The sequence below is a fragment of the Amphibalanus amphitrite genome, unplaced genomic scaffold, assembly GCF_019059575.1.
Source record: "Amphibalanus amphitrite isolate SeventyFive unplaced genomic scaffold, NRLGWU_Aamphi_draft 001364F_arrow, whole genome shotgun sequence".
Taxonomy (NCBI): Eukaryota; Metazoa; Arthropoda; class Thecostraca; order Balanomorpha; family Balanidae; genus Amphibalanus; species Amphibalanus amphitrite.
In genome coordinates this window covers 251-8,330 of record NW_024882857.1, presented here as the reverse complement: position 1 = coordinate 8,330, position 8,080 = coordinate 251, and the positions used below count along the sequence as shown (strand labels likewise).

At 43.5% G+C, this 8,080-nt stretch overlaps 1 long non-coding RNA gene across 1 annotated transcript; it reads right to left on the bottom strand.

Annotated features, from left to right (window-relative positions):
• Positions 1-3,350: 3,350 nt before the first annotated feature.
• Positions 3,351-7,499, bottom strand: LOC122372483. Its single transcript, XR_006254881.1, has 2 exons — positions 7,356-7,499; positions 3,351-5,976 (listed from the first exon to the last, which is right to left on the bottom strand). It is a non-coding gene; the product is annotated as an uncharacterized LOC122372483 (long non-coding RNA).
• Between the last annotated feature and the right edge of the window lie 581 nt (positions 7,500-8,080).

Below are 8,080 nucleotides of genomic sequence, written 5' to 3'. Positions count from 1 at the left end.
GGGGGGGGGTGTTCAAACACCCATCGGTCCGATCCGGATTTTTTCTTAACCATTCCACGAAATTTTAAGGTATGATTATTCTCATTTTAATCTATCATATAGCAATTTTAGATTAATGATGTGTCAATGTGATGATGTAAATTGTAAACCCACCGCTATCAACACTCAGTGCTTACCGTAAAATGGGGTGTTAAGGGACAGTGGGGTGCTAAGGGACAGTTGCATGGGAAAAACTTTGAGTCATATTAACTTCCTAATTTGAGAAGGTTCAATAAAAACTTAAGTGTGGTAGTCGACACTGTTTTGCTCTTGACCATAGGATACAATGGTATGGTTTTTCATGCAGGTGATTTGGTTCAAAAATGGATTTGAAAAACATGCTACATTTTCACAAAATTGAAACATCTCCAAAACTCTGTGTGTACCACATAAACTAGTGGGTGTACAGGGAAAATGAATGCATAGGTGTATTGTCACATGTATTGCACATGTTTCCTGAAAAACTTGTGCAAATTCACCCATTCATTCATCATCCTCTTCATCTTTTCCGGATACATGCATATTTTGAGGTGGATGTGGGGTGCTAAGGGACAGGGAAGAAAAAAATAGAAATAATATCTAAATATAATTTCATTAAGCTTTCTTTCAGTAGGCATGGAAAACACCAAATTCCACATAAAATGCTGGCAAGTTCATGCATTTATCTCTAACACATCTTAAGTTATGTAAAAAAACATCTCAACACTCTCTTTTACAATGATGGGTCAATGGAGACTGATGTAGGTAAATGTGATGTCATCATAAAAAGGCTAAAACAGAGAGGGCAACATAATGACAAGTGACTAGCTTCAACATGGGTTTTTATTGATGACAGAAGGGTACTTTTTGGTTCTGTTTACCTTATAATTAGCACATTTTCCACAAGCGTAAACTGCATTACACGTAATTGGCTAAAAAGGTCATTAGTGGTGAATGAACCTGACTTGTTTTGTGACAGAATATGCAAAACATTTCAATAAATAAATTGTGTGCCCTTCCACACCCCAATTGTGGGCATTTGATGACTATTTCTTGGAATAATATAGGTGTCCCTTAACACCCCACATTGGGGTGCTAAGGGACAGTGATGAAAAATAATAAAAAATAATATGCAGGTATAAATCTTAAAAACTTTAATGTGGCAGGCATGTAAAGCACCAAATTCGACATAAAAGGCTGACAATTTGATGCTTCTATCTCCAACCCTTCTTGAGTTATATAACAAAACACCTCAAAAATGTCCCTTAACACCCCGTTTGACGGTACCTAAATACAGACCAGATGGACAACTGAAAACAAATAACTACAAACAAGCTGCATGTTGAAACATATGTTGACAGTACATGTACATGAGTATGGAACTTAATTTACAACTTAATATTAAGTGAATGTTAAATGAAACGGTAAAATATTTACGATATTCGCCCATGCTAACATTGCGTTGCAAATGATGCTCAAATCGGCGCACTTGTCCCAACGGGTTTTAATTAATAATTACCGTTCTGTCTCGAACCAAACATACCAAAACAAAAATTCTCATCGAAGCGGAAGCAATAAAGACACACACACATTCAAAAAATCCCAAATTAAACGAATACATACCTGACAAAATCGTATCCATGGCACAGCGCCCCAGCCTCAAGCTCCCATTATTTTGTGAACTGGCCAGAGGAGCCTCTACCAAGGCTACTCAAATGCAAGTGAGGTATTTATTCAATTCACTGTCAGAACGCGACGAGATCACACTAAAAGATTTGCTAACAAATGCACTTATACCCAAAGTATCACAATCAAGATGGAGCGGCACCACCTCCACACTCGCAAATGCGTCAAAACAAAACACGCTAAAATAACAAACTGCCAAATACCCTGTTGGCAACAGCATGCCAGCTGAATTATTTTGAATGCACTCAACAGCTCTCTTGTCAATCAGATTTTATGAGCCTGCCTAGTAATTCTGCTGCCATCAGATGTTCTAGCTTTCACAAGTAACTATGGAATCATTTCATTGTCCACACAGATTGATCGCTAAACTAAGAACCCACCAACACGATCTGGCACCGGCCCGTCCGGCATCGCCCCGCGAGCGACGGCCGCCTGCGTCGCACTGCCCCGCCCCCTGCTCGATTGGACACAACCGTGGGCAGGGGCGTGCCCAGGAAACTATTTTGGCTAGCACAGGCGGAACGGGTCCAGAGCTAGCAGCCTACAAGGAACGCAATCACTAGATATGCCACCTTTGCCTGAGTGCTGACTGCTGCATGTAGTTGGAGGGTCCGTAGAATCTCCCGTTCTAGCAATCTCCATATCCATTCCATTGCAAGGTGTGCGGACTGCGGATGCTTCTTGCTCAGGTTTCAGAAAGGCAATCGCGTTTGCACCGGTAGCCGTCTGTTGTCTTCAAAAAGGTCCCGAGCCGAGCCCGCAGTACCCCGCAGAAATGTCAGGTGTAGTTGTGAAGCTACGTTCAAGTCGTTGGATGCATAAAACACATTTCGGGCGCCAAAATACTCATCTGTGGAGTGTGGTGATAGGAGGTCGAATGAGAATGTAAAGGGTCAGCTCGGGCATTCCAACAAAGGTGCTACTTTGCTGACATCTGGTGGCGTCTGGCGTGCCACCTAGCGTCAGTATTATGAAATACTTATTTTGTCTCGTGGATAGTGCTGCCATCTGCCCCGAATCACTTTTATAGAGCTCGATTCATTCGAGTGAAACACTTCTTTCTGATTGTTTCTGATTTCTGAATTCTGAAACGACTTTACACGGCTTGAGATTTTGGAGCATAGGATCTCCGTCTTCTATGAATTAGAGGGCTTTGAGCTCTGGGAGCTCATGTAATGTGCGTGTATGCACATTGTACAGAAGCGCATGTCCATAGGCGGCCTCTGATGGTCCCCCATCCTCAGAAACCGGCCCATGGGTACCGGTTTCTGAGGATCCAAGGCCTCAGAGGCGCTGCTGGCCTCTGTAGCCCCACACCATTTTCAGAGGGTAACACAGGTCCTCTGGCCTCACTGGGCTTCTAAAACGATCTAGCTGGGCCTCGTGCTGTATAGGCATTATACGGTTAAATCCCCGAGACTTTCACCGTCATTTGTTGCGTAGTAACTTATCGAGATTACTTCAGACCTGGTGTTTTCCAATAACTTATGAGTGATAGAAGCTATAAAAACAAATCAAGTGTTTGCCCCCGCCTGTGTGTGTGTATTTTTGTCTTCAATTTCACCTATTGATTTATGTTTACATATAATTTTTTTAGGACGTTTTGTGTCGATGGTTACACGTATACAGACATTTCAAACGACATGTTTGTTTCCCATATATTTAGCACTTATCTACAAAAATACAGTCATAAAATGGCCAAATCCGGGGCACCCCTTCCCCAAGCCCACATTCGACAATAGGTCATAAAGGAATAAATAATCAAAAGCTATATACTCTGTGACACAAACTTTAAACTCGCACACACTTTCACCAAAAAGATCAGCATTCAGTAAGCAAACATGGTCTTCTCGATTCATTGGCCAGTTCGAATTCGGTGTGGATTTTCACGTCAGTTGTGTATATCCACATTAGCTCAACATATTCATACATGACAAGCTCCAAATGACATACTCCGCTTATTCACTGCATTTGAAACGCTGAGCCATCGCAGAGAGAAAATTTATCTCATGCTTGGGATATTTCTGCATAAATCGCTATCTCTATTCTCTGTGGAATATCAGTTGGAGCTCTGGGTGCTAGTAGATGAACAATCGTGAAAGACTCGATTATTCAAATCACAAACGCAGATTTCTATAAGGCAGCAGGTGTCTAAAAAAGCGGTAAAACGACCACATAAGGCATCAAGTCTCCGGGGAAACACTCATTTAAACGGGCACACACACTCATTTAAATGCCTACGGCGAGAAAACGAGCAAATTATGCTGTACGTAGTGCTGTGATAGATCAAAATATTTCCATTATTATGAATTTCGTACAAAGAAAGTCATTCGAAACAAAATGTATGCAGACTTACACAAAAAGGTAGCCACTTTCACAGTAATACAAGACGTTCTGTTATTCCTCGCGTTCACTTTTCATTGACAAAATAATTTACCATTCACAGTACAACCCGAAACCACGCACAAAGAACGTTGTGGAAGACAGACATTTGAACCATAGACTTTGCACTGGTATCATCTACAGGGAGTTTTCTGCTACTCAGACAAAACATAACAAGTTTTCATACAATCGAATTGGTAATTCGGCAAGCCTTGCAATTCAATTCAGTCAAACTAAGTCGGTTCAGCGAGACGGACAGCAATGGCGAACATCATGGAAGACGTCGTAGGAAATCGGTGTGGAGCCACGTCGTATGTATTTTCAAATTTCAGTTTTATCGTATTTGAAATTCCAATTAGACTGGAACATGGCATGGTCCAATCAGCGCAGGTGTTCGGATAGAGACATTTATAAAAAAAAGAGCCATCGAAGGTTATAGGCGCATCAAAATGATTGACAATGGTAAAATTGTCTGATGAACTGATATGAATAACCCGTCCCCTTAAAAATTATTTTCTTTTTGTCAGCTACGATGCAAAAGTGAGGCGAAATATGAAGGAGGTATCTAAGCCTACCCTTATATAATTTCTCAGCGATCACGTTGTTTCTGTGACTTCACCGTGGGACAGTTACCGCCATTGATCGGCTTAAAGCCACTTTACCATTGCACATAAGGACAACTCGCGGCACTGCACACAATCTCTCAGCTTCTACAAACGCATTTCAGTCATCAGCAATTGGTTTCGAGCGCATACATAGGTCATAGGTGAGCGTATGATGGGATAGGCGAAAGGTGAAATCTTAGTTGACCGTGGTCAGACAAATGCTGAAGTTTGATTTATAGTGATGCATCATGATGGAGACGTAACCGGTAAAAGCAGCAAATTTGCAGAGATGAATACATTTAAAATGGAAGGAAGTTAACAAAATATTGCGCATAGAAAGCCAGCAGTACGAAAATTCCTCCTATACATCACCGACAAATACCAAATTGCACTATTTCCTCCATATTGAAGCATTCAGTCAAACTGAAACCCCACATATTCTTTCACATTTCACTCGGTCACATATGGTCACCTTCACCACACAGCGGTCACCCCTCACCCCTAGGTCACCCGGTCACCCCTAGGAGGTCACTCGGTCACCCTTATGAGGTCACCCGGGCCTAGTATCTGACACACGGGGGATGGACAAAACACAGTACCCCAACAACCCCCGAACACTTTCATCGAACGCATTGCCCTTGAGCCGAATTTCTGTCCATGTCTTGAAGCCCTTGAAGATCTAAAGTCAGCAGTTCTTCAAGACTGCAGAGCTCGTCAGCTCTAGTTCATCGGCACATATCAAGGCATTCATGTTGTTGACAAGTGAAAACGCACATATTTAAAACTATTTACATCCACAACCCTCCCTTTGAGTTTCTCTCGAAGCATCATTATCCACTGTACTTCGCATTATTCCTTCATCTCGAATGTCACATGTAGTTCTTAGGTGACACGTGTCACCCTCATCAGCTGCTAACCGCGAGGGGCACGCTTGCCTGTCGATGCTTTCCAACAGACGTCCCCCACGTAGCTGACATCTCATATAATTATATCTACTCCACAGCTTTCTGGGACGAAGAGACTTGGCTTCAACGTAAGGCGCACCTTCGAAGGACTGTGGTCACCGGTGGTGACAATTTCTCCTATTGACCGTCTTCTCCGCTCCGTCCGGGGACAAAGCCGGGACCGGGGCCAGAGGCGGGCCGAGGCCCGAGGCCAGGACAGTTTCTATAACTGCTGGTCTCGCCGGCGGCCCGTCTGAGAAGAGGAGGCTCCTCCAAGACGGAAGTTGCGCATCACCTCCTCCACTTGCTGCTCTGAAGTGGGCGCAAACTGGTCCAAGAATCTGAGGAAGAACAGAAACAACAATGTTAGCGGTGAGGACGGACTAGTTTAGCTCATTCACTTTGACTCATAGCGGAATAAGACATCACCTTCATATGAATAGGTACCCGTATGCATACGTATGCCCTCATCAATGACATAACCACAACAGATAAGCCATAGCTGTCAGTTTGCTAGATGAACGGGAATGCTGAGTGCCCGCAGGTCGATCTTGCAGAGTGATGAGTCACCGCGGAGTTCCAGAGATGATCTCAGCGTATGACGATCAGTCTGGGCAGCCGAGAGTTCTCAGAAACTCTGGAGGTCACTCACGTGACAACACCCGCAGAGGTGGATTTTCCGAACAGTGGAGGACACTAACTAGGGTCTACCAGAAGTGGTAGAATGTTGGACATGATTAGGAAAAGACCGGGTGTGTACCATGCATGTAGTGAAGAAACTGCGCACGCAACTTCAGACATCGGGCCACAACACTCAACCGAGCCAATAATGGAACGTATAACTACTCAGGTAAATGGACATTCACTCTAAAGCGTTAGAGGCTAAAGCTTCTCCAAGAGTATCCAATTGCTAAATCTTTAGCAATGACGGATTCGATAGCCGTTGTCCGTTAGCATCCGGAATACCAACCGCAAGGCTTTTTACCTTCACAATAAACTTCCGAGGCTCGCGTGAATATTTTCACGTCCGCAATTGATATTCACAATACATTCCGACGACTTGGAACAGCAGACAGGCAGACAGCAGGCGGTGTTTTTAATGACTGACTCTCAAATCTCTGAAAGTCCCAGCATGCGCAGAGAGATATAGCAATGTTTAGCCCGTCGAGGTCGGAGATTATGTTTAATGTTGAGATGCTACTACGGATGAAAGACATAACTTGAGTTCAGAGATAACTATTGACCGTCTGCGTTTTTAGGTTACGAGTAGAATGGTTGTAAATAGATACGTGTATGAATGGCATGCCATTACTGGACAATCTTATTTGTGAACTGTAGCTATCTCGGAACTTTCGTCTAGGCTCTGAAATAGCTTTTGGATTGTCATGCCATATCTATTGGTGGTGATGACACAAACACGCTTTATAAGCTTCCAATGGGCGTGAGCTTCATGAACACCTGTTTCGATTTTGAGAGCGGATATCTTTTCACGTCAACATATCTCCATTCGTCTTCTTAGCGAAATAAAACGAAAAAAACCATAGCGAAAAAAACGAAATAGAAGGACGGGAGTCCCGTCCTTCTATTTCGTTTTTTTCACACCCTTATTATCCCTTTTCATCCTCAGCCCCCTCTCTCCTCTCCCCTTTTCATCTTTCCCTTTCCCTACCTCTTTTTCTTTCTCCCTCTTTTTAGAAACATATTTCATTCTTATACTCACGAGAATGGTTTGTCGCCGCCTTTGATCTCGCATATGACGTTTGTGAGTGCCATGATGTAATTTCTGGCCAGCGTCAGAGTCTCGATTTTCGACATTTTCCGCTCCATCCTCACCGACGGAATCACCTCTTGAAGATTCTGAAAATAAAAGAGAAAAAGGTTCAAAAATAGTATACTAAATATATGAACGTATATTGTGTTGGTACCCTTCCTTGCTCTCTAAGCTTAAGAATATCCTCAGGATACAGAAATCCTTCTCCTCCACTCCGCAACCCCCCTCCGGGCTGGACAGGCAACTTTATCTCATGCGGGCTGCTCCCTTGGAGCGGCACCGCTGTTCCTGAGGGAGCGCACCCCGTAGCCGGGTGCAGTGAGTGCCTTGGGGCTGGGTGGCCTGTCCTCTGGACGGGCTCAGCCCCGGCGACTCACTAGGGTGCCTGCCCAGACCAATGTCTCCCCCTAATTCCTATCATCCTTCCGGCTCTGCAATGGTCTTGTCGACCGAAAGGGCCTAACCCAACAAAACAAAACAAAACAAAACAAACAAGCTTAAGAATACTTTCTATTTTATTAACAACCTCTTAGGAATTGCAAAAAGCTATGAACGCAATTAGCATAGCTACACTCTATGAGGTTAAACATAAAAAACGAGGGCAGCAAAACGTTTAGCAATGTGTGAATTGGCCAGGAAATAATATAATTTCGTAACAAAGTTGACCTCCGACA